This window comes from Scyliorhinus canicula, chromosome 7 (assembly GCF_902713615.1).
Source record: "Scyliorhinus canicula chromosome 7, sScyCan1.1, whole genome shotgun sequence".
NCBI lineage: Eukaryota > Metazoa > Chordata > Chondrichthyes > Carcharhiniformes > Scyliorhinidae > Scyliorhinus > Scyliorhinus canicula.
The window spans coordinates 89,910,270-89,936,669 of record NC_052152.1 but is presented as its reverse complement, the minus strand read 5'-3'; positions in this window follow the sequence as shown (position 1 = coordinate 89,936,669).

Genomic DNA, 26,400 nt, shown 5'->3' with positions numbered 1-26,400 from the left:
GATCCTGCCCCCGCCCCCCCGGCAGTAGCAATTCTGCTCCTCACATCCCTGCTCCCACTCACCTCCCCCACATGCCAGACTTCATCACCATCTGACTTGGCAGGACTAGAGTATTGGTGCAGTTCTGGAATCTACATTACAGGAGGGATGTGATAGCACAGGAAAGGGTGCAGAGGAGATTTACCAGAATATTGCTTGGGCTGGAGAGTTTTAGTTATGAAGAGAGATTGGATAGACTTGTATTGTTTTCCTTGGAGCAGAGGACACTGAGGGGGGACATGATTGGGATGTATAAAATTATAATGGTCATAATTAGAATAGGCAGGAACTTTACCCCTTGGCGGAGGAATCAATGACCAGGGGGCATATATTCAATATAAGGGGCAGGAGGCTTAGAGGTGATGTGAGGGGAAACTTTTTTGCGCAAGGTTGTGGAAATCTGGAACTCACTGCCTGGAAGGGTGGTGGAGGCAGAGACCCTCATAAGCCACCCCAAACAGGCACCGGAATGTGGCGACTAGGGGCTTTTCACAGTAACTTCATTGAAGCCTACTTGTGACAATAAGCAATTATTATTATTAACATTTATGTAGTATTTAGATGTGCACTTGCGTTCACAAGGCTATGGGACAAGTGCTGGGAAATAGGATTAGGATACTTAGGTGGTTGTTTTTGAACAGTGCAGACCCGATGGACTAAAGAGCCTTTTCTGTGCTGTAAGACGCTATGACTCTGTTTGAGTCCTAGGCCACTGATCTGACGCTGGGTCCGGTCGTCACAGCTACAAAGGCAGAGTCGCAAGCATCAGGAAGGGATGTCAGCAACCTTCTTCGGACTGATAGGCCGACTGGAGGAGCCCCATCTGCATCTGTCAGACAGTCAATCACTTTAGCGCCTTGCCCATGAATATAGCCACCATCACAATGGATTCCCACAGGCACCACAGTAGTGATCGGATGTCAGGCCCCATGTTAGGAGAGGGCTTCACACCTTAATCCTGCTCGTCACCAAACCGAGAGGCTATGGGGGTGTCCCTAGGCCTTCACCCCCATATGGGCCCTGACTATCACCCGAGGTCCTTCTTCTGCCCTGTCTGTAGGTTGCCCCTTGCCATCCTTCCCAACTCTCCCCCATCTCCTCTTGTTCCAGCTTCTCACCATGCTGCATTGGCAGGTTTTGCAGAGCACAGCAGACCATTATTATGTTTGGGACCCTTTTGGGGCTGTATTGGAGGGCTCCACTCAACTGGCCCAGGCACTGGAACTGCATCCAATCGCCTGATCGACCAGCGCATGTATTGACACAAAGCTTGTTGCAGTGAGTCTCAGCGGATGTTTGCGGCCTCCGCACTAGTGTCATCAGTCACCTCCTGAGTGGGTACACTTTGTCCCTGAGGAGCCATCCCTCCAGCTGCTGTTCTCCCTCAGAGCCAGCAGGGATCTGCGAGCATCCCAACATGTAAATATTATGAACGCTCCCTGGGAACCGTGCACACATCTGCATAATGTCCATCATATGGTCACAACGATCTTGGTATTGAGAGAGTGTGATGCCGTGCAGTTCACAAATGGCGCCTCAGGCCGCCATGGGGAGCATAGAGCAACGTGGATGCATTCAATGACAATTTGCAGCTGGGGCATGCCTGCGATGTGAGTGAAGCCCATGGCCCTGGCATGACTCTGGGGCATGCCTGCTATATGAGTGAAGCCCATGGCCTGGCATGACTCTGGGGCATGCCTGCTATGTGAGTGAAGCCCATGGCCTGGCATGACTCTGGGGCATGCCTGCTATGTGAGTGAAGCCCATGGCCCTGGCATCCTGGCTCCTATGGTCCAGGTCCAAGTTGATGTACAAGTGGGTCCTCTGTTATGCACTTATGCGCACCTGACTTGGATATATCGCACAAGTCACCCATCCGTACAGCCCTGAAATGAGCTGTTGGTATAGAATTCCAGAGCTGCCATGACTTTTAGTGCCACAGGTCATGGGTGACCTCCGCGTCCATGTGGTGCTAACTCTTGCATCACCTGACACAGGTGGTCCACCTTGGTCTTCTGGAAAGCTCATCTCCTCTGTTTCAAAGTGCAGCCTGAGTGTGGGGTTCATTCTGACTGCATTCATTCTCCCTTCTGTGTGAGCCCTCATGAAGCTGGAAAGCACCCCTGATCAGAGTCTCCCAATCTGCCCATACAGTTTGCCATCTCAGGGGATCCCACACAGGGACCTGAAAGACCCCCCCCCCCCCCCCACCCCTGGGAATTCACCAGCTCCCATCCACTTTCCAGCTGCCACTTCAGAATGACAATGCCTCAGCGGCGATATCGCCACAAGCTCAGCAAGGAAGAGACAGGAAAGGCTTCCTTCAAACCAGCTGCCAGCCCTCTTTCAACCTGAAGGCTCACAGCTACGCAGGGCTGCTAAGGCCTGTGAATGACCCCCACCCCGCAAGATGCAGAGATTGAAACCTCCCCCCCCCAACAGCCTGAGTTGCACGTATCTGGGTCCTCCGCATCCTCTGTTGCGCCCCCTCTGCATTGGCACCCTGGATGATGATGCCAACCTGAGCACTTACCTCCAGTATCCCCTTCAGAGGTGAGGTCGCCACGTTCATGTTTTTGTGCAACTGTTATAAATCGCGCCAGTATGTTAGGCGCCCAATGATTGTTCAGTGAGGGGAGGTTATCTGGCAGGAGAGCTTGCTAATCATATGTTAATGTTTCTAAATGAGGTTCCCACCTTCCATGGCAGTAATTGCATTACATCACTGCGGAGCGGTGTGGGAAATCAGGAAATGCAATTTCGCTGTCAAGAATCCCGTTCTCCGATTCGCACCGGATTTTTGCGCCCACATTGCCATTCTCGCTGACGGCTAGCATGGGCTCAAAATTGCACACCCCCACGCTGTCTGTTTATGTTACGTTCCACATTCCCATCTGCCTCCGATAATTTTAGATTCCTGTTAGGCAAGGGAATCAATTTAACCCTACTTTAAAAATATTCAGTGACCCCCCCGCCCCCCCATCTCCACTGACTTCTGAGGCAGAGAATTCCAAAATTGCAACAACTCCCTGAGAGGACAAAGGTTCTCCTTATCTCTGCCCTAGAAGAGTGACCCCAAAATTTAGAACAGTGCTTCTAGACTCACCCACAAGAGGAAACATCCTTTTCATATGCACCTTGTCAAGACTATTCAGCATCTTGTACTTCAATCAAATCATCCCTTCCAATCTAGTAAACCTCCTCCTAACTGCCTCCAATGCATACATCATTCCTTAAAAAAGGAGACCAAAACTGCACACAGTATTCAAGATGCAGTCTCACCAATGTCCTATAGCAGAAGCATAATTTCCTTACTTTTGGTCAGTTCATTTTGTAAATTCTTGATCATGCGTTGTACCTGCATATTAACTTTTTGTGACTCATGCACTGGAACACCTAGATCCTTCTGCACCTTGGAATAAATTCTGCAATCATTTTCCACTGATGTAAAATTCTGCTTTTTTTATTCTTCCTCCCATAGTGAACACCATTACGTTTTTCCACATTCTACACTATCTATTAGAGTTTTGCCCACTCTCCTGCAACCTATCTATATCTATTTGCAAACACCTTGTGCCTTCTTCACAACTTACCTTCCTACCTATCTTTGTGTCATCTGCAAAGTTAGCTACCATGCCTTAACTCCCCCAATCTAAGCCATGCTATACATTGTAAAAGGTTGAGGCCCCAGCACAGACCCCTGTGGGACTCCACTCATCACATCCTGCCACTCAGACAAAGGCCTATTTATGCATATTCTGTTTCCTGCCAGCCAGGCAATCTCCTATCCAGGCTAACATATTACTCCCATACAGTGAGCTTTTATTTTTTGCAATACCTTTGCTGTGGTACCTTCTCAAATATCTTCTGGAAGTCCAAGTGCAGTATATCTACAGATTCCCCTTTATCCATGGCATAGGGGGCGGAATTCTCTGATAATGGGACTATGTAATCATGCCCGCAAGAAAACAGGCACAAATCATTCGGCAGTTTCCTGGAGAAAGTCCAGAGTGACTCTTCGTTTTGCAGGGGACTAGCAGAGCCCCGGAGTGCCCCTCGCTGCCGATACGGGGCCCTGCAATTCCGGCCGCGGGTCCGCGCATGTGCGCGGTGGCCGCCTGTGGCAGCCCCATGCAACATGGAGGACCCACACCGCGGGTCGACCCTGACAATGTAGGCCCCCACCCCCCCGAGACCAGGCGTGCCTGCCGATCGGTGACCCCCGATCAGTGGCCGTCCTGGAGGCCCCCTCCCCGGTGACGGAGTCCGCAGCTGCCTCTCCAAGCTCCCGCTGAGTGGAACCATGAGTGATCCACGCCGGTGGGAACTCAGCCAATTGTCGGTGGAGAATCGCCGCGGGGCCTCTTTCAATGGCCCCCAACCGGCGCCGCATCAACCGTGTGTGCGCGATTGGCGGCGTTCCTCCAGTCCCCGGCGAATCGCGGGAGCGGCGTCGTACTCGATCACGGGTCTGACACTCATTCTCCACCCCCGCGCCGAGAGCAATCGCGGAGAGGAGGCCATGTTATTTTAAAGAACTCTAACAAGTTGGTTGAACCTGATTTCCCTTTCACAAAACCATGCTGATGCTTCCTGATTCCCTTGAGTTTTTCTAAGTACATACTCCTTAATGATGGACTTTCCCATGTTAAAGCTCTTGCTACCTATTTTACGATTTCTAGCTAGCTTTCTCTCTTACTCTAATTTATTTTCACATGATTAGCAGTTTAGTCATTCTCTGCCACTCTTTATATTCTGACCAATCATCTGACCTGCTGCCCACGTTTGTGAAACTATTTTTTTTCAAAAAACAAAGAACAAACAAAAGTACAGCACAGGAACAGGCCCTTCGGCCCTCCAAGCCTGCGCCGACCATGCAGCCCGTCTAAACTAAAATGTTCTACACTTCCGGGATCCGTATCCCTCTATTCCCATCCAATACATTCATGTATTTGTCAAGATGCCCCTTAAATGTCATTATCGTCCCTGCTTCCCCCACCTCCTGCGGCAGCGAGTTCCAGGCACCCACTACCCTCTGTGTAAGAAAAATGCCTCGTACATCTCCTCTAAACCTTTCCCCTCACACCTTAAACCTATGCCCCCTAGTAATTGACCCTTCTACCCTGGGAAAAAGCGTCTGACTATCCACCCTGTCTATGCCCCTCATAATTTTGTAGGCCTCTACATTTGATGCTTTCCCAATCTTTTAACTACGGATAGTGGGTCCACTATTTAGACTTTTTTTTTCGCTATAGGAATACACTTATTCTGAGTATTCTGAAATATCCCCCGAAATGTCTGCCACGGCTTCTCTACTGATGTTTCCCCGAGGCTAGTTCCTGATCCACATCAGCTAGCTCAGCTTTCATGCCCATGCAGCTGCCTTTGTTGAACTTGAAAATACCAGTATCAGACCCATTTAACTCCCTTTCAAACTGGATGTAAAATCCAATCATATTGTGGTCGCTGCTACCTTGGTGTGTTTTTACTTGAAAGTAATAACTAATCCTGTCACGTTACACAATATTAAGACCAATAGAAATGGCTCTCTGGTTGATTCTGGAAGCTACTGGTCTAAAAAGCTATCTCAAAAGCATTCTATGCACACTTCATCGAGGCTGCTACTGCCAATCTGATTTTTGCAGTTTATATGTAGATTAAAGTCACCAATGATTATGACAGCCTTTTTATCACAGACACCCAATATTTATTCTTGTATACTTTGTCTTACATTATGGTCACTGTTAGTCGGTGTGCAGACCACTCCCACTCGTTCCCCTATTATTTCTCAGCTCCACCGATTCTACATCCAGGGTCATCTCTAATTATTTCATGCATTATTTACATTGTCTGACGCTGGGTATTCTGACAGAATCACCCTTCCCTAAAGTAAGCAGACACAAATCTTGTACCACCACAGGCCATAACTTGAAATGAACAGAACTAGATTTTATTTTAGAAATGTGAAATCTATTAAGGAACCAATTTAATGGATGGCTGATGTTGCATATCTTGAATTCTAAAATATGTTTGATAAGGCCCAGGATTCAACAACAAACAATCCGGATCTAAAATTATAACTTTTGAAGTAAAGAAGGAATTGATAAATAAGAGAAGATAAATGATAATTATTCCTGGTAATAGTCCTATGATCAACAGAATGGGCCAGAATTAAACCTAGGATATTCCATTGTTTGTGATATTCATAAATAATCTCCAAAGTTCTTCTATGTGGAACCAGATCAGTAAAGTAAATGCTATGTAAAACACAACTTCAAGTCTTTTCTGCTCAGCACACACAAACAGTGAGTAAGTATCAAATATGTGGAGGGACTCTGCAATACCAGAGATGGAATTACATGCAATTTGCAACATGGGGCCAGGCCATTTACCACAACTGGCCCATGCTTGTGTTTAGCACAGTGGTTAGCACAGTTGCTTCACAGCTCCAGGGTCCCAGGTTCGATTCCCGGCTTGGGTCACTGTCTGTGAAGAGTTTACACATTCTCCCCCTGTCTGTGTGGGTTTCCTCCAGGTGTTCCGGTTTCCTCGCATGGTCCATGCCGGTTAGGTGGATTGGCAATGATAAATTGTCCTTAGTATCCAAAAAGGTTAGGTCAGGTTCCTGGGATACAGGGATAGGTTGAAGGTGTGGATTTAAGTGGGGTGCTCTAGGGCGGCATGTGGCACAGTGGTGAGCACTGGGACTGCTGTGCTGAGTATCCGGGTTCAAATCCTGGCCCTGAGTCACTGCCCGTGTGGTGTTTGCACATTCTCCCCACATCTTGGTGGATTTCACCCCCACAACCCAAAAAGATGTGCTGGTTAGATGGATTGGCCATGCTAAATTGCCCCTTAATTGGAAAAAAAAGAAAAATAATTGCCGACTCTAAATTTTAAAAAAAAATGGGGTGCTCTTTCCAAGGGCCGGTGCAGACTCGATGGGCCTGTAAATTCAATGATTCTACAATTCTAAACACCCCCAGGCATTCTACCACCTTATTATATTGTAAAGGGTTATCAGGAACATCTAATACTGATGTAGCTGCTGATATAACTATGATGTAATATCACTTGATTAAGTAACTGAGATGTGGGAGGAAGCAAATCTTGTTTTGTGCACTGAAATGTACATAGGTCTGTAAGTAAAGAATGTGTTTTTTTTACAAATGACAGTCTATCTGTCATTTGACAGGTAAAATTCCAGATTGATGTCTCAGCTTGTAACCCTGCATCCATAGTGCTTAGTTCTGATGCATGTTCAATCGTTCTTCTTCTTCTCCTCTTTCTAAGGGTTTGCAGTTCATTCAGGTCTGCAGTCTTCATTTGGAGTTTTTCTGAACCTTTACACTCTGTTCTCTGCGATCATGCTTTATCTCGCGTTCAGCTAAATACTGGCACAGGTGTTTCATTATTATCTGATGAAGTAATGTGGTTCAACGTAACATGTTACAGCTATCCCCAATTCAGTTGCAAGGTCACGAGGAACTACACTGAAAATAATAGGCCAATACTTGCCAATACAAGGAGAAATAAATTATTGAACCCCTGTACGTTATACTTAACTAGGAGTCATCATTATTGAGCAGAAAAGTATGTTGCAGTGAGGCTAATTAACAATTTTGATGAAATTGCTGATGAGCAGTCCAAATAATGGACTGGGGCTGGTTGAGCACACTGCGCTAAATAGCTGCCTTTTAAAGCAGACCGAGGCAGGCCAGCAGCACGGTTCAATTCCTGTACCAGCCTCCCCGAACAGGCGCCGGAATGTGGCGACTAGGGGCTTTTCACAGTAACTTAATTGAAGCCTACTTGTGACAATAAGCGATTTTCATTTTCATTTCATAATGTATTAGAAATTAATTTCCATCGCTAGTTTCAGGCTTGGGAAAACTGAAGACCGTATGTAACACAGAGGACAGATGCTAAGTCTATGTGTCTGTTCACAGCGAGGAAGTTCCCTCACCCACTCAAGAGCAAGATTGAACATGTTGCAAGAAGGTGCCATCTCTTCATTAACCATACTGACCAAGTCGGGTCCTGGAATGGTCACAATATCAAAACATAATGGTTCAATTAGACTCTGTGTGTACTTGACTCAATTAAACAAGCCAGTGAAGCGCAAGATCCACCTACTGGCATCAATCACCAGATTAGCAAAAAAGCATTCTTGTCACAAAATTGATTGAAAACAGCAGCTTTTGCCAATTACCACTGGACAAATCCAGATTGTTAACTACTTTTATCACCGCATTTGGTCATTATTGTTTCAACCGGTTACCATTTTGAATTCCTTTCTGCACCTGAGATATTCCAAAGAACAATGTCTCAGACTTTGGAATGAATATGTTGTAACCTGCCTGCTTACCACTGGCTGAGGACTAATGGCAATCCCACAATCCTTTGGGAATATGAGCTACCCAATGAGGCGGGGGGGGGGGGGGGGGGGGGGGGGGGGGGGGGAGGGGGGGCGAAGAAATCATTAGCAGATTCCCTGCATAAATAAAGCTGGCCAGTTTGGAACCAGCTAGAGAATAATGAGCAGCAAGGGAGTTGCTGCTGCTGTTGTATATATATGTTATTGTAAATAAATGTTATTTATTTCTATCCTTCAACTCGTGATGGATTCTTCGTGGCCCTCACAAAACTGGCGACGAGGGTTAAAGTGGATAACTGTCTAAGCTGCTGAAGCCACCTCCCTGGATTTTTGTTGGCTATAGGTTCCAAGTTGTTTTCCTGTTACACCATGCCTCTGTATGGATGTTTGGATGTTTTTGATGCTGCGCTGGAAAGCTGGAACCAGTACGCACAATGGATGCGTTACTATTTCCGGACAAACAACATCACCGAAAAAGAGCGCCAGGATGTCATTTTGCTCACTGCCTGCGGTCCGCATACGTTTGGGGTGAATAGGAGCCTTAAGTACCCAGCTGCGCCGGACACCAAGGCATTTGATGAACTTGTGAACTTCATGGCACAACGTTTTAACCTAACCCCGTCCACGATCGTCATCTGGGTTACTAACCCACTATGATCCTGGAAAGCCTTTGCTCATCACGTGTGATGCATCCCCGTATGGTATTGGGGCCGTCCTGTCCCACAAGATGGAGAACGGGGCCGAGCGGCAGATAGCTTTCGTCTCCCGCACATTGACGGCAGCGGAACAGAAGTACGCGCAGATCAAGAAGGAGGGCCTGGCGGTGGTCTTTGCGGTGAAAGGCTTCAACCAGTATGTGTATGGCAGCCACTTCACTATCGTGATTGATCATAAGCCTCTGCTGGGACTTTTCCGAGAGGATAAGCCATTGCCGCCCATTGCTTCCGCACGGATCCAGCGCTGTGCTTTGTTGCTCGCTGCCTATGAGTATTCTCTGGAGCACAAACCAGGAACGTGGATAGCGAATGCCGACACATTGAGCCGATTGCCTTTATCGACCATGCCCCATGTCGACCCCCACAACCGGTGAGGTGGTTGCAACCCAAAATTTTATGGACTCCTTGCCTGTCACGGCATAACAGATCTGTGAGTGGACCCAGGCAGAGCCAGTCCTGTCAAAGGTTCGGCACATAGTCCTGTATGGTGGGCAGCATAGACAGCTCCCAGGCGTGTTGAGGGCATTTACTTTCAAGCTGTCAGAATTTAGCGTGGAAGACGGTATCCTCTTGTGGGGGACGCGTGTGATTGTCTCGGAAAAAGGACAGGATCTGATACTAAAGGACTTGCACAATGGGCATCCAGGTGTGACCAAAATGAAAATGTTGGTCCGGAGTTATCTCTGGTGGCCAGGCCTCAATACCGACATTGAGAAGGTGGCCCAAAACTGCTCCATTTGCCAGGAGCATCAGAAGCTTCCGCCAGCCTCGCCCTTACATCACTGAGAATGGCCAGAGCGGCCTTGGGCGTGCTTCCATGCATATTTTGTCGACTCTTTTCAAGGATCCATGTTCCTTCTATTAATCGATGCTCAGTCTAAATGGTTAGAGGTGCATAAGATGGGAGGCACAAGGTCCTGCGCAACAATCGAGAAGATGTGTTTGTCTTTCAGTATGCATGGCCTCCCCGAGGTGCTGGTCACGGACAACCTCACTCTGTTCACAAGTGAGGAGTTTGCGAGGTTCAATGAGGTGAACGGCATACGCCAGAGCCGCACCGCTCCATACCACCCGGATTCCAATGGGTTGGCGGAGCGCACGGTGCAGACATTCAAACGAGGCCTAAAGAAGCAGCTTCCGGGTCTCTGGACATGAGATTGGCTTGTCTTTTGTTTTCATATAGGACCACTCCACATGCGGTGACTGGGGTAGCTCCCGCGGAACTCCTAATGGGTCGGAGACTTCGCACCCACCTTAGCATGGTTTTCCCGGACATTGGCGCAAAAGTACGCTGCACTCAAGAATGGCAGGGACATGGTTTTTCTCGGCCATGACCGATTCGGCAGTTTGCGCCCGGTGATCCAGTGTTCGTTCGAAATTTTGCTGGTGGTGCTCAGTGGGTCCCGAGCGTTATCTTTCACCGAACGGGCCCTATCTCTTCTTTTTTTTAAATTTTAGATTAGCCAATTATTTTTTTCCAATTAAGGGGCAATTTAGCATGGCCAATCCACCTACTTTGCACATTTTTGGGTTGTGGGGGCGAAACCCACGCAGACACGGGGAGAACGTGCAAACTCCACACGGACAGTGACCCAGAGCTGGGATCGAACCTGGGACCTCAGCGCCGTGAGGCGGTTGTGCTAACCACTAGGCCACCGTGCTGCCCTTACGGGCCCTATCTCTTACCAGGTGCAAGCCCAGGGTCGTCTCCAGTACAAGCATGTGGACCACGTTCGGTCCAGAAGATCATCCCTTCCAAAGATTCCCCACCCCCGGAGCTCATTTCTACAGCCACAGAGACCAGACACAGTGGACAGTATTCCTCACAATCTTCCTCTGCGCCCACACTCAAAGCCTGCGCAGGTCGTTGCAGAACCGTGTGGAGATAGTGGCGCCGAGATGACGGAGGCAGCGGACTCCAATTCCGAGATGGAGACACAGGACGCCTCAGAGGGGGAGTCCTCGGGCCTATGGGCCGTGGATGCACAACCGTTACGCCGTTCATCGTGGAAGCACTGTTCTCCATCTCATTACACGCCACCCGATCCAGCGCCTCGTGCAAATGGTGTCTGGCCTGTGGCAAAATGTGCCCGACGCCCACCTTCGCCAGGGTCTTCGGTGGATTCCTTAGACTTTGCAGGGGGGAGGGATGTTATAACCTGCCTGCTTACCACTGGCTGGGGACTAATGACAATTGCACAATTCTTTGGGAGTATGAGCTTCCCCAATGAGGGGGCAGAAAAATCATTAGCAGACTCCCCGCATAAATAAAGCTGGCCAGTTTGGAACCAGCTAGAGAGGAGTGAGCAGCAAGGGAGTTGCTACTGCTGTTGTATATATATATGTTATTGTAAATAAATGTTATTTCTTTCTATCCTTCAACTCGTGCTGGATTCTTCGTGGCCCTCACAAAAGAATTGCCACAGGGACAACATTCTCGTACACTGTTGAGGGAAGAACATGACCATAAAGTGAGAGCAGCACTCGAGGTTCTACAAGAACAGGCTTAACATTGAATGCCAAATGTGAATTTGCAAAACCTATGATAAAATTGTTGGGACAAGTTTCAGTAATTGTTGCTGACCAGGGAAAACCAAAGTAATTAGAGAGTTGTTATAGCTTAAGAACCACCAGAGTCACAACGATAGGGTGGCACAGTGGTTAGCTCTACTGCCTCACAGCAGCAGGGACCTGAGTTCGATTCTGGCCTCGGGTGACTGTCTGCGTGGAGTTTGCACTTTCCTCCTACAGTTTAAAGATGTGCAGTGAGGTAGATTTGCCATGCTAAATTGCCCCTTACTGTCCAAAGTTTAGGTGAGGATCCTGGAGTAGCGACAGGAGTGGGCCTGCCTCGAGTGCTCTTTCGGAGGATTGGTGGAAACTCGGAGGGATTCTATGATTCTAAGATTCCTTGGGAAATACGTAGGCAAGTTCCTACCAAACTTGTTGAAAATTCACTAGCCATTACGACAACTGTTGAAATGAATGTGGACCAGCAAAATTATCAATCTCCAAATTCAACCAGGTATCATAGAATTTACAGTGCAGAAGGAGGCTATTCAGGCCATCGAGTCTGCACCGGCCCTTGGAAAGAGCACCCCACTTAAGCCCCACGTCTCCACCCCATCCCCTTTATCCCCATAACCCAGTAACCGCACCTGACCTTTTTTTGACACTAAGGGCAATTTAGCATGGTCAATCCACCTAACCTCCACATCTTTGGACTGTGGGAGGAAACCGGAGCATCCGGAGCAAACCCACGCAGACACGGGAGAATGTGCAGACTTCACACAGACTGTGACCCAAGCCAGGAATCGAACCTGGGACCCTGGAGCTGTGAAGCAACTGTACTAACCACTATGCTACCGTGCTGCCTTATGTTAATTACTTTATTCTTTTCACTAACTCCTTGATTATTCAAACCCTTCTTTCTGCTTCTCCATTTGACTGAGGATATCCAAGTAAACTGGTCTCATACATGAAACCAAACCATGTTCCTGCATAAATTTAGCAAGCTACCACCACAACATCTGGGATGCCATTTGTCGCAAAGATTCATTTAGTGATATAATGACTGTCTCTGCTGTGGTGCGGTGCAGTCTTCTCATTTTAAACAATCTGAATGACAATGATGAAAATTTTGCCATTAAACTCAAAATATCTATTCCTAGGTGCTGCCATTGTCTCAAAGGAAGAGTGGAGGGTGCCTGTTGTTTGCTCTGCTGTTGGATATTCACTGTACACATCAGGAAATTCATGATTAACTCTTCATGGAATGACCGGTGCTTGGTTGCCAGACTGAGTGCTGGTCTCTTCTTCAGCATTTTACTATTACCTTGTGGTTTTTCTGGAGAATTTTCAGTCAATGTGTTTTAGGGATGACTAGTCTGTCATTAAAAACAAATATTTCATTATTGAGGTATTTTCTCTGTACGGAGTATTGGTGAAAACTGGGTTGTTAGAAGTCTAATCTGTTCTAATCTAGCCATCCGTTCTGACAATATTCTTATTTAGATGCATTTGTCATCCGGCTTAATCTCTTGTAATCTATTTTCCATGGCTTGTAAATGACTTATAATGAAAAAGTACATGTTTCCACTTTCTCAATCAAATCATCCAGTTTTACTTCTTCCACTTGTATTATTGGTAATGCATCTGCTGTCTTCTTGTACTTCCATTGAACATACTCAGTAACTGAATCATATCTCATAAGCCTCACCCTAAAACGTCAAATTCTAGGCAGCGGTTTTTCAAATCCCTTGAGGATTAAAAGAGTTACCAAAGGTTTGTGGTTTGTTTCAATTTTAAACTTTAAATCCATGGCATCAGAGAATTTCTTACAAAACTTGTGGCTACAAATCTTTCTTTCCAAATGGTTGCATACCTTTTCTGTGTCCATGAGAGATCTTGAGGTATAATAAACTGTTCTTTTGTCCATAATTTTGAATTTGAAACAGGACTGTGCTTAAGCCTGTGGGTGATGTGTCCACTGATACAATTGTTGGTGATTCTGGATTATATTGCACTAGAATTCCTGGTTGAATTTGGAGATTGATAATTTTGCTGGTCCACATTCCATATCACTGTTAACCTCATCTCAACAGTTGTTGTAATGGCTAGTGAATTTCCAACAAATTTGGTAGGAACTTGTCTACGTGTTTCCCAAGGAATCCCAAGTAAAGAGTTAACATCAGGAGCACCTGATATTGATGTAACTGCAAATATAACTATGATGCAATGGCACATGATTAAATAACTGAGATCTGGAGGGATGGAGAAGATTTTTTTCATTAATGGGATGTGGGCATCATTGGCGCAGCCAGCATTTATTGCCCATCTCTGATTGCCTTTGAGAAGGTGATGGTGAGCTGACTTCTCGAACCTTGTGTGGAGTTACATTGTGGATATACATTGATCTGGCAATGAAAAAGAATGTCAATGGTGGCATCCTTGACATAACAGGCAACCCGAAAGAAACTCCATTAAACCCCGAATGAAAGATAAAACATATATCTTACCCTATCTCATTCTCCCCCATGTACATGGCTAGCTCCATGCTCGGTACCTCAACTACTCCAAGTGGTAGGAAATTCCACATTCCAGCTACTCTCGGAGTAAAGAAGCTTTTCTTCTGAGTTTTTAATTGGATTTATTGGTGATTATCTTACATTTCTAATTCTTTGTTTAAGATTCCTCCACAAATGGAAACATCATCTCCATCTACCCTATTAAACCGTTTCATCATGAGCTTCAGATCAACCTTGTCTTTTCTAGAGAAAAGAGCCCAGCCCGTTCAGTCTCAGCTGATTATTTAAAACTCCCGGTTTTGGTATCATCTATGTAAATTGGGCGAGATTCTCCCAAACCGGGAGAAATCGTAAGGCTGGTGTCAAAAACGGGCGGGTTTGACGCCAGCCTCCGCCCCCCCGACCGGGAACCGATTCTGGACCCCGGTCGGGGCTAGTATGCCGCGGCCGTGAACTCCGGCATCGCGGGCTTAACGAATTTCGTTAAGCCCGCTTGCCAGAGTTTGCGACGGCTGACGTGTCACATGACGTCAGCCACGCATGCGCGGATTGGAAGACTCCAACCCACGCATGCGCGGATGACGTCATCGCGCATTTGCGCGAAACCCGCGCATGCGCGGTCCGGGATGTCCCTCAGCGGAAGGACAAAGAGTGCGCGGGGTAAGTACCCGCTGCCCACGATCGGTGCCCACCGATCGCGGGCCCATGGCACCCTTGGCACGGCCTTGGTACTGCCGTGCCAATCGGTGCCATGGTTCCCCAGATCCGAACTTTACGGCCGTTTTTACGAACGGTCAGACCAGGTGTGTTTGACGTTCCTAAAAACTGTCGCAAAGGGCTTGGACTTCGGCCCATCGGCCAGCTGAGAATCGCTGCTCGCCGTAAAAAAACGGCGGGCAGCGATTTGTGTCGGGAGGCGGGCGTGGGGGGGGGGGGAATAGCGGGAGGGCGTCAGACTAGCGTGGCCGTAAAAATTTACGACCCCCGCTATTCTCCGCACCGTCGTGAGTGCGGAGAATCGCGCCCATTATTTTTTGTATCCTGCTTGGTGCCTCTACATCCTTATCTTTTCTGTAATGTGGAGGACAGAACTCCATGGGTGCAATTCTCCGGAAATATTTCTAAGTGTGATAGCGAGCAGGAATTGCCACGAGCTTCCCTATGCTCGGCCTAGAGAGGCTAGCAACACAATTCAACATTAATTGGTCCACTTAACGAGGCATCGCGGGAGTCTCGGCACACATGAAGGCTCGCCAGCTGATTCGTTGGGACCCCGCTCACGGCCCCTAGCTAACTAGATCAAGCAGCACTTAAACTGCATTTACTCAGTCAACCCCAGCCAGCTCACAACAATGGCGCCAATTAGACCAGCCCAAGATCCGGGGATGCTGACCTGGAGAGGCTCCTGGACACAGTGGAGGGCAGGATGGATGTCCTGTTCCCCCGAGGGTCTCAGAGGGTGGGCCACAAGGCAGCCAGTGCTGCCTGGGATGAGGTAGCAACGGCCGTAAGGTCAATTAGTATGATCAAGAGGACTGGCCAGCAGTGCAGGAAGAAGGTCACAAACCTACACCAGGCAACAAGGCAGCAAGTGTGAGTAGACACCAACCACCTCCCACCTCCCCCGACCCTTCCGCCCCCATGGGAGCATCAACGACCCCCAACTCTCCATGTGACCCCCCCCCAGCCCTCTCTCCCCCCAAACCTTGCTTCTCTCCCACCAATGTGAACCTTGCGTGTGGCTAATGGTGCCCCCCTCTGTCTCCACAGGAAATGCTCTCTCACAAAAGGACCGGATTGGCAGATAAGTTTGGCGGTTGTACCACGAGCAGTTGTCCCCCCAGCGCTTCCTCCCGCCCCGTCCCCAGCCGACGTTCTCCCCCCCCCCCCCCCCCCCCCCCCCCCCCCCCACGAGCACTGGGGTGGCAATCCCGGCTCTTCGCCTGTGAGCAAAGATGGCGACATACCTTTTTTTTTACATGTTTATGACCTTGTTAAGTTGCATTGCTTCTTCACGTTGATTCATGAATGTGTATCTGGGATTTCTTTGTTCCTTTCCCCCATTGAGATTTTTATTTTCTAAACACTATGTGGCTTCCTTATTCCAAAATGCACTCCTCCACCGTTATCTGAATTAAAATTAATTTGTCTTTTACATCCATTCTGAAAATTATTAATGCTGTCTTCTATTTTGTCATATTTCTCCTCTGCATTAATTATGCTCCATTTTGGTGGTCCCTGCATCTTTTGAGAATGTACTTCCAATTTCTGATAATTGTTTATCCAGTGATGAACATAAATGGATCACAGCAACAATCCTACCTTCTGTCTGTCTGAATAAATATCTTTGACCCATTCTCGTTTTCTATTTTGCATCCAGTTTGCTAAACACTCTGTTTTTCCCCTTATATCAAGGCTGGAATTTTTCAGGCATGTCAGGGATCCCATATTGGGGCCAAAAGTGGGCATCACGACCCATGATCACATCTTACCAGTGACAGCCAATTAAGTGGAGCACACTGGGGATGACATCCTAATAAGGACAGCCCATCGTGCCAGCCTGTTCCTTCCCCACTGAACTAATTTCTTCCTATCTTGGCTCCATACTCTCTCCTCTTGTCCAGTCCCTTCCAACCTACATTTGCGACTCCTCTGTTGCCCAACATCACATCAACAACTTCTAGTCCCCGGCCCTAACTGCCTCCTCTTTACCTTGAATGTCCAATCCCTCTTTACCTTCATTCCCCATCAGGATGGTCTGAGGGGTCTCCACTACTTCCTCGAACAGAGGCCTGAACAATCCCCATCCACCACCACTCTCCTCCGCCTGGCTGAACTTTTCCTCTCACTCAACAATTTCTCCTTTAACATGTCTCACTTCCTCCAAACCAAAGGTGTGGCCCTGGGTACCCACATGGGTCCGGGTTTTGCCTGTCTCTTTGTGGGGCATGTGGAACATTCCTTGTTCCAATCCTAGTCCGGCCCCATCCACAACTCTTTCACCGATATATCAACAAATGTTTTTATGCCACTTCATGTTCCTGTCTGAACCTGGAAAAAGTTATAAATTTGGCTTCCAATTTCCACCCCTCGCTCACCTCCACACGGTCCATCTCCGACACTCCCCTACCCTTCCTTGACCTTTCTATTTCAAATTCTGGGGATAGACGATCCACAAGTATCCATTACAAGCCCACCACTCCCACAGCTACCGCTCTTCACACCCCTCATCCTGTAAGGATTCCACCCCATTCCCCCAGTTCCGTCGCCTCCATCGCATCTTTTACGATGATGCCACTTTCCAAAACGGTGCTGCTGTCATGTTTTCATTATTGCTTAAGCCTAGTTTTCACTCACTGTGGTCAACAGGATTCCCAACCATGTCCAACCCATCTCATGCATCTCTGCTCTCACCCTTTCTCTCCCTCCCAGAACCAGGACAGAGTCTCCCTTGTTCCCTCTTTTATTAAAAAAAGAACTTTGACAAAGAGTCATCCAGACTCAATGTTAGCTCCCTTCTGTCTGCGCAGATGCTGTCAGACCTGCTGCGATCGTCCAGTATTTTATGTTTTTGTTTCAGATTTCAGCATCCACAGTAATCTGCTTTTATTAAGTAGGGAGGTGGGGTGTGGAGGCACCGAGACCAGTAAGCAGGCCTGTGTAATGGGGGTGTGTGGTGAAGAGAGTTGCTAATGCTGCAGGAGAGCCCTTTAATGGGTCAAAGAGCAGTTAAAACAGAGAGCTGCCCTGTGGCCTCCTGTAGCCTGCTGAGGAAACATCAGGGTTTACCTTCATGCTGGGAGGCCCCTAACCACTGGTCAAATTCATAGAGGTGGGAGGATACCCTAAATTAACCACTTAACAGCTAAATTAGTTTCTGGGTGGGTGGAAGGTCTGCACCATTTCTGTTGCGGAAAAATGGCAAGGTGACAGAAAGGTGCTGATCATTTTGCCAGCTTTCTTGCCTCTGATTCCATCCATTAAGGGCACACATGTTCTGACTTTAGTCACGAATCGACTAGGGGGTGCGTTATCCAAGGCTTTTCAAAATTCCAATTAGATTTCCCACATTACCCTTATCTACATTTCTGTTATTTCTTCAAAGAATTAAAAAGTTTGGTCAAGCATGAACATCCCTTTTGAAATCTATACCAACTCTCTCTGTCATATTTTTGATTTCAAGCTATTTTTTTGTTACACCTTTGAGTAAAAATTCTCTTATTTCTTCCACTATCGATGCTAAATTAACTGACTTGTACTTGTTTCTCTCTCCCTTTTTAAATATCAGAATTATGGATTTTTTGTTTAACTGCCAAAAAGGTGGGTGGAAATAAATCAAAACCAAACGAAACACTCAAGAAAACAATAAATAAAATAAGCCACGTAGAAAATGTTGTTTAAAAATGCACTCAGTTACTCTCATGGCTTCGAAACGAGCAATGAATAGTTGAGCTATTCAGACCAAAAGGCTTTTGGTCGGTTCCCACTTTTTAAAATAAATTTAGTCCAATTTTTGTTTTCCAATTAAGGGGCAATTTAGCGTGGCCAATTCACCTAGCATCCATATCTTTGGGTTGTGGGGGCGAAACCCACGTAAACACGGGGAGAATGTGCAAACTCCACACGGACAGTGACCCAGAGCTGGGATCAAACCTGGGACCTCGGCGCCATCAGGCAGCAATGCTAACCACTGCGCCACTGTGCCGCCCTGGTCGGTTCCCACCTTGCTGATCTGAGACAAGGCAGCAACAAAGGCAGCAATGCTAACCCACTGCACCACGGTGTTGCCCTGGTCAATTCCCACCTTGCTGATCTGAGACAAGGCAGCACTATGGGTGACACGAGGGACTTCAACACTCCTTGGTTTACTGGGCAAAATATAGCGGTCGGGATTCTCCATCCCGCCGCACCACTTTTCTGGTGTGGCGGCCCTCGCCGGCAGCGGGATTCTCCGTCCCGCCAGCCGGCCAATGGAGTTTCCCATTGTGGGCAGTCCCACGTCATCGGGAAATCCCCGGGCGTGGGTCCACTGCCGGCGCAACGGAGAATCCCGCCAGCGGAGAATCCAGCCCAGAGTTCCTAATTCCAAAGGTGAAAGTACAGATACGGGAGTGGATCGGATACCTGGAAAAAGTCACTGCCAAAGTTCCCGTGGGAAAATGAGTTACTTGAGCAAGGTACTAAAGTAGAATGCTGGACAATCGTCTCACCCTATCACAATGAAGATAATTATCACACCTCTACTGAGGCAGCAAAACATTCTACAGTGCATTGATGTGCAACCTGTTCAGTCTCAGGGACTGAAGCGTATCCATCTCCATGCACAAAGAGAAAAATATATGATTTGCTTTATTCCAATACACTGTAAGAGTTGATCAAGATAGGTTTGTGATGATTTGCCTGTCAAACTTCCTTGCCTCTCTGTAGGAAACCATTTAACCTGAAGCTGAATCATTCCTTGATGGCAAAAATGAAATAAGGCAGAAACTCACTATGTAGAGATTTCCAAGTATGAAGCGACATCCCACTGTTCAGATTTGTTGTTAATTTTGTCTCTTCTTTATCACCCTGTCACATTGTATCTCCCGTTATCCCTCCCACGCCAGTCTTTATAGCTTTCTATTTTGGAACAGTCACATTATTCAAGGAAGGCATCTTGCCTACTGCATAATGATTTCAATTATTTCAAATTGTTGCTTTATTACATTTCAGAATTAAGTAAGTTGAAAGAGGACTGGAGTTAACTATTCTGACAGCCCATGTTGACCCGCTACACACTATTTTCTCCATTTCTCTCCAAGTGGAATTGATGACATGCTCTATGGCCCAGAAGTCAACAAATGATCCTTGGTCTATAAGCCACACTGTTTCGCCAGAGTGGAAAGCTTGCAAAAAAAAATTGCTCGAGAAACATTAGCATTCTGTCTTCAGAAGTGGCAATATTTCATTTCCTTAAATTAAATCAATTTGAAGATACAGCTGAGGCAGACCATCATTACACTGATGAAGATCTATGGTGCCTATCAGAAAATCATCCATCCATAAGCCAAGAAAGGTTATTTCCCCTGAAGATGTTCCCACATTCAGAACTGAACCTATTGGCAAAGCCCTGAAAGAAAAAGAACAGCTGCTGCAGAAATAGCAATAAGTTGAAAATACAGGGGAAGCCTAATAGATGGATAACTACATGAGCTCATACCACAGGAAATGATGCTAATAAATAGTGTGACAATTCGTAAGATGTGTCCAAAACCGCAATAGAAAAATTGCTTGCAAGATTAATGTGCCTTTTGCAGTAATTTAATATATTTGAATTGTACTTGACTATGTTAGAATAGTGAGTTGTTAATTGGTTTTCCCTGAGACTATTACTAAATTTAACTCTCCTGATATATTAGTAATAAAGTAAGAAGTCTTACAACACCAGGTTAAAGTAAAACAGGTTTGTTTCGAATCACTAACTTTCGGAGCACTGCTTCTTCCTCAGGTCCATTCACCTGAGGAAGGAGTAGTGTTCCGAAAGCTAGTGATTCGAAACAAACCTGTTGGACTTTAACCTTCTGTTGTAAGACTTCTTACTGTGTTCACTCCAGTCCAACGCCGGCATCTCCACATCATTAGTTAGCAGCACGGTAGCATGGTGGTTAGTATAAATGCTTCACAGCTCCAGGGTCCCAGGTTCGATTCCCGGCTGGGTCACTGTCTGTGTGGAGTCTGCACATCCTCCCCGTGTGTGCGTGGGTTTCCTCCGGGTGCTCCGGTTTCCTCCCACAGTCCAAAGATGTGCGGGTTAGGTGGATTGGCCATGCTAAATTGCCCGTAGTGTCCTAAAAAAAAGTAAGGTTAAGGGGGGGGGGGTTGTTGGGTTACGGGTATAGGGTGGATACGTGTGTTTGAGTAGGGTGATCATGGCTCGGCACAACATTGAGGGCTGAAGGGCCTGTGCTGTGCTGTACTGTTCTATGTTCTATGTTCTATTAGTAGTAAAGACAGTTGACAGCATCTATACATATAGACTATAAGTTCTAAAGTTCAGTGTCTGATGTGTACAAAGTTAACTGGTGCGCAATTTGGGGCTTAACATTTGCTCTCCACGTCCTGAGCTAGCTAGGAACAAAATAACTAGGAGCAGGAGTAGGCAATTCAGCCCCTCGAGCCTGCTCGCCATTCAATATGATCATGGTTAATCTCCTGTCAGCCTCAGCTCCACTTTCCTGCCCGTTCTCCATAATCCTTAAACCCATTACTAATGAAAAATCTGTCAATCTGCTCCTTAAATTTCGTGAAGACTTGATAAGAGGGAACCATTTACACTCGCATGGAGACTAGGAAGAGGATTAATTAGTGATTTAATGGGAGTTAGATATTAAAAAATCAGAAATTGGATCTGAAGAATAAAGTGAGACATAAGAGCAGAAGTGGGCCATTTGGCCCACTGAGTCTGCTCCAGCATTCAATAAGATCATGACTAATCTGATGTGATCATCCTCAACTCCACTTTCCCTACTTATCCCTTTAACCCTTAATTCTGTTACTGACTAAAAATATGTCTGGCTCAGTCTTGAACATACTTAATGACCCAGTCTCTACAGCTCTCTGTGGTGAAGAATTCTACAGATTTGCTACCCTGTGAGAGAGGAAATTCCTCCTCATCCCCGCCTTAAATGGGCGACCCCTTACTCTGAGATTATGCCCTCTGGTCCTAGACTATCCCACAACCTATCTGCATCTACCTTGTCAAGCCCCCTGAGATTCCTTTACATCTCTATGAGGTTGCTTCTGATTCTAAAATCCAAACAGGCCCAACCTACTCAACCTCTCCTCAAAAGAAAATCCTTCCACACCCGGGATCAACCTAGTGAACCTTCTTTGGACTGTTTCCAATGCCAGAGACCAAAACAGTTCACAGTATTCCAGATGTAACTAAACTAGAGCTTTGCATAGTTTTAGCAAGATATTTGTATACTCCATTTCTTTGAAATAAAGGCCAACGTTCCATTTGCCTTCCCTACGACATGCTGACCTTGTGTGCTAGCTTTTTATGATTTATACACAAGGACCCCCAAATCCCTCTGTGCTTCAGCTTTCTGCAGCCTTTCTCCATTTACTTAATACTCAGAGCTCAGAGAGGACACAAGTGGAAGTTGGAAAGAAATTGAAGGAAAACAAGGCTTCAGCGCTAAGGCAAGAGAGTGTGCTGGAATATGTTGGCATTGAGAGTAAAATCCAGGTACGACCTCAAAAAAGCCATCCGGGATGCCAAGAAAGAATATCAAACCAATTTAGAGTCACAGACTAGTGTTACAGACTCTCGGCGGTTGTGGCAAGGTCTAAACATTGGATCTACAAGGCTACAAAGCGAAGCCGAGCAGTATCTCCAGCAGCATACCCCTCCCTGATGAACTCAATGCATTCTATGCTCAGTTCGAGCAGGAAACCAAAAATCCACTGTTGAATGTCCCAGCAGCCCATAACAAACCCATACCCACCATCACAACTTCCAAAGTCAGATCGCCCTTCTTGAAAGTGAACCCTCGGAAGGCAACGGATCAGAATGGGATCCCTGGCCATGCACTCAGAGTCTGCGCGGAGCAGCTGGTAGATGTTTTCGCGGACATTTTTAACCTGTCCCTATTCCGCTCCGAGGTCCCCACCTGCTTTAAGAAGACCACCATCATACGGTGCCAAAGAAGAACCAGGCAACGTGCCTCAATGACTACCATCCGGTGGCCCTGACATCAGTCGTAATGAAGTGCTTCGAGAGGTTGGTCATGAAGCGCATCAACTCCTTATTCCCAGAACGCCTTGATCCACAGCAGTTCGCTGACTGCCACAACCAGTCCATAGCAGACGCTATCTCCTTGGCCCTACACTGATCCTGAGAGCATCTCGACAACAAGGACTCCTACATCAGACTCCTATTTATTGACTACAGCTCTGCTATCAACACCATATCCCAGCCAAGCTCATATCAAAACTCCAAAACGTAGGACTTGGCTTCTCACTCTGCAACTGAATTCTCAACTTTCTGACCCACAGACAACAATCAATAAGAACAAATAACAACACTTCCTCCACAATAGGCCTCAATACCAGGGCCCCGCAGGGCTGCATACTTAGCCCCCTACTAAACGCCCTGCACATACACGACTGCATGGCAAAATTTGGTTCCAACTCCATCTACAAGTTTGCTGACGACGCAACCATAGTGGGACGGGATCTCGAATAGTGACGAGCAGAAATATAGGAGGGAGATAGAGAACCTAGTGGAGTGGTGCAAAAACAACAATCTATCCCTCAGTGCCAGCAAAAATAAAGAGCTGGTCATTGACTTCAGGAAGCAAAGTACTATACACACCCCTGTCAGCATCAACGGGGCCGAGGTAGAGATGGTTAACAGCTTCAGATTTCTGGAAGTGCACATGATGAAAAATCTGTCCTGATCCACCCACGTCGAAGCTACCACCAAGAAAACACAACAGCGCCTATATTTCCTCAGGAAACTAAGGAAATTCGGCATGTCCACATGAACTCTTACCAACTTTTACAGATGCACCATAGAAAGCATCCTATCTGCCTGCATCACAGCCTGGTATGGCAACTGCTCGGCCTAAGACCGCACGAAACGCCAAAGAGTCGTGAACACAGTCCAGTCCATAACACAAATCTGCCTCCCATCTACTGACTCAATCTACACCTCCCGCTGCCTGGGGAAAGCGGGCAGCATAATTAAAGACCCTTCCCACCCAGCTTACTCACTCTTCCAACTTCTTCCATTGGGCAGGAGATACAAAAGTCTGAGAACACGCACAGATTCTAAAACTGTTTCTTCCCCGCTGTTACCAGACTCCTAAACGACCCTTTTATGGACTGACCTGATAAACACTGCACCCCTGTATGCTTCATCCGATGCCGGTGTCTATGTATTTACAATGTGTTCCTTGTGTTGCCCTATTATGTATTTTCTTTTTGTTTTATTTTCATGTATTAATGGTGTGTTTGAGCTGCTCGCATAAAAATATCACTGTACCTCGGTACACGTGAGAATAAACAAATCAATCAATCAAATCAATCAATAAAGGGAAAGTGTTAAAGCAGCAGAAGCACATAATTAAATGATATTAGCGGTAGTAACACAGTTTCATGAGCTCACCTCACTTGTTAGTTTGCATGGGGCTGGGGAAGGCAGGTAGGGATGGTGTAAGGATACGAGTAGAGAAAGGAAGCTTTGTTGTGCAGGATTCTCCAAGTGTAGTGAGCAGTTTTGGCAGGGGAGAGAATGAGACCTAATAGCACCTGAGATGACTCAGTCAGATCCAACCATCTAATTGTGCACCAGATTCATTAAGTCAACATTTATACGAGGGCCATGTCTGGGAGAACAACTAGGTTGTGAGGTAGTGAAGGCATTACTCTGGACCAGACCATCAAAGGTGGAGGAAGATGAGTGATTGAGCAGATTTACAGTTGCAGAATAGCATTGTGAACGGAGGACCAGAGGTTAGGAAGTCGGGAACTTGAAGCTGCAATTGTAACTGGCTTCAGAGTTTTTTTCCAGAATTGAGGCAGAAAAAAGATGGGCAGTGATTGTTGATCTGTTATGAAGACTCAGACTAGTAGTGGGTGGGGTGCACAGGAGGGGAAGGAACTTGGTGAGATTTTCCACCACAAAGCACATTGGACGAGAAGATCAATGAGAGGAAGCAGTCAGTGGGCAATGAAGGTCTTGGTTCAGAAGAGGTAGCAACATATGCCTCAATGGGTCTTCCAGAAGGACAAGCACAGAAAAGTAGGATTGTTATCATCAACATTTTGCCCTTCAATTGAAACAACACCCTGATCTGACAAAACATTAGTGACAGCATGGTGGCGCAGTGGTTGGCAATGCTGCCTCACAGCACCAAGGATCCGGGTTCAATTCCAGCTTTGGGTGACTGTGTAGAATTTGTACATTCTCCCCATGTCTGCGTAGGTTTCCTCCGGGTGCTCCGGTTTCCCCCCTCAGCCCAAAGAAGTGCAAGTTAGGTGGATTGGCAATGCTAAATTGTCCCTGTGTCCAAAAGGTTAGGTGGGGTTACTGGGATAGGATGGGGCATGGTCCAAGATGTGTGCTCTTTTAGAGGGATGGTGCCGCCTTGATGGGCTGAATGGCCTCCTTCTGCACTGTAGGGATTGTATGATTCGATGATTCTTCGATGATTATCACTGTGTCAAATTTACAGCTTCCACGTCTAACACCATTGCAGGAACACAATCAGCACAGGTTGGCAGTTGTGTACAGAGAAGGCTCATCAGCTATTCAGGGGAAGCAAAGACTTGCAATAAATACAACATTGTCAGCATTTCCCCCACCCTCAACACAGTTTATTTATTTATTTTTTAAAAGCTCACAAATGAAGAATGGTTATTTCAGTGAATTACCTGTGGGTCCCCTATGGCTGCAGAACCGCATCATACAAAGAATCGATCTTCTCTAGAATGATGGAGGAGAAATTTGGAGGGAATAAGAAAGTTAAAGGAGACTTGAGAACATTTGTGATGAAGAGAACTTGTACCAGAATGATGGGGAGATGGATCTCCGAAATATCATTTACAGGTTGCTCACTTAAGTTGCTAGCATCTGTACAAATTCATGCTGCCAGTCCAGTGTGACCCACTAGTTGTTCAGTTTCAATATCTGTATATTCTGTGACGACATCTCATAGTTGTACTGCTGGTTTCATTTGGAGTGCCTTCTTTGGCCTTATTTTTTTAACTTTTTACAAAGTAGATGCAAGATCAACTGTTGAATCATAATCCATTGAATTTAGTGTTCCTTTTATCTATGTTTTACTTAAATTGCAGGTAATGTCTCATTCTCCAGTTTCCATCTTGTGACTGGTTCATGTTGCAGTTGCTATGGAAACAAGCAAATGTTTTCTTTGCTGCAGTTGCTGTGGAAATGATGATATGGAATTGTTACAAAGTACCAGATGACGATATGGGAATTATAGGTTTTGGCTTTGAACATATTTTGTGGGGATATTTGTTTTGTTTTCTATTAGTTCTTCTTATTTCTCGTTGATTAAATTAAATGAAAGGGAAACATCGCTGAGGATAGATACATTTGATGTACTTGCCTCGAAAACAAGCCTGTTGAGATGTCTCTTGTTGAAAAGGATTAATGTAACTTATTAGAAACAGTGGCCGCCTTCCATCTCGTAAGGCAATGATTTGTGCTGTGGTGGTCAACTCTGTGTTA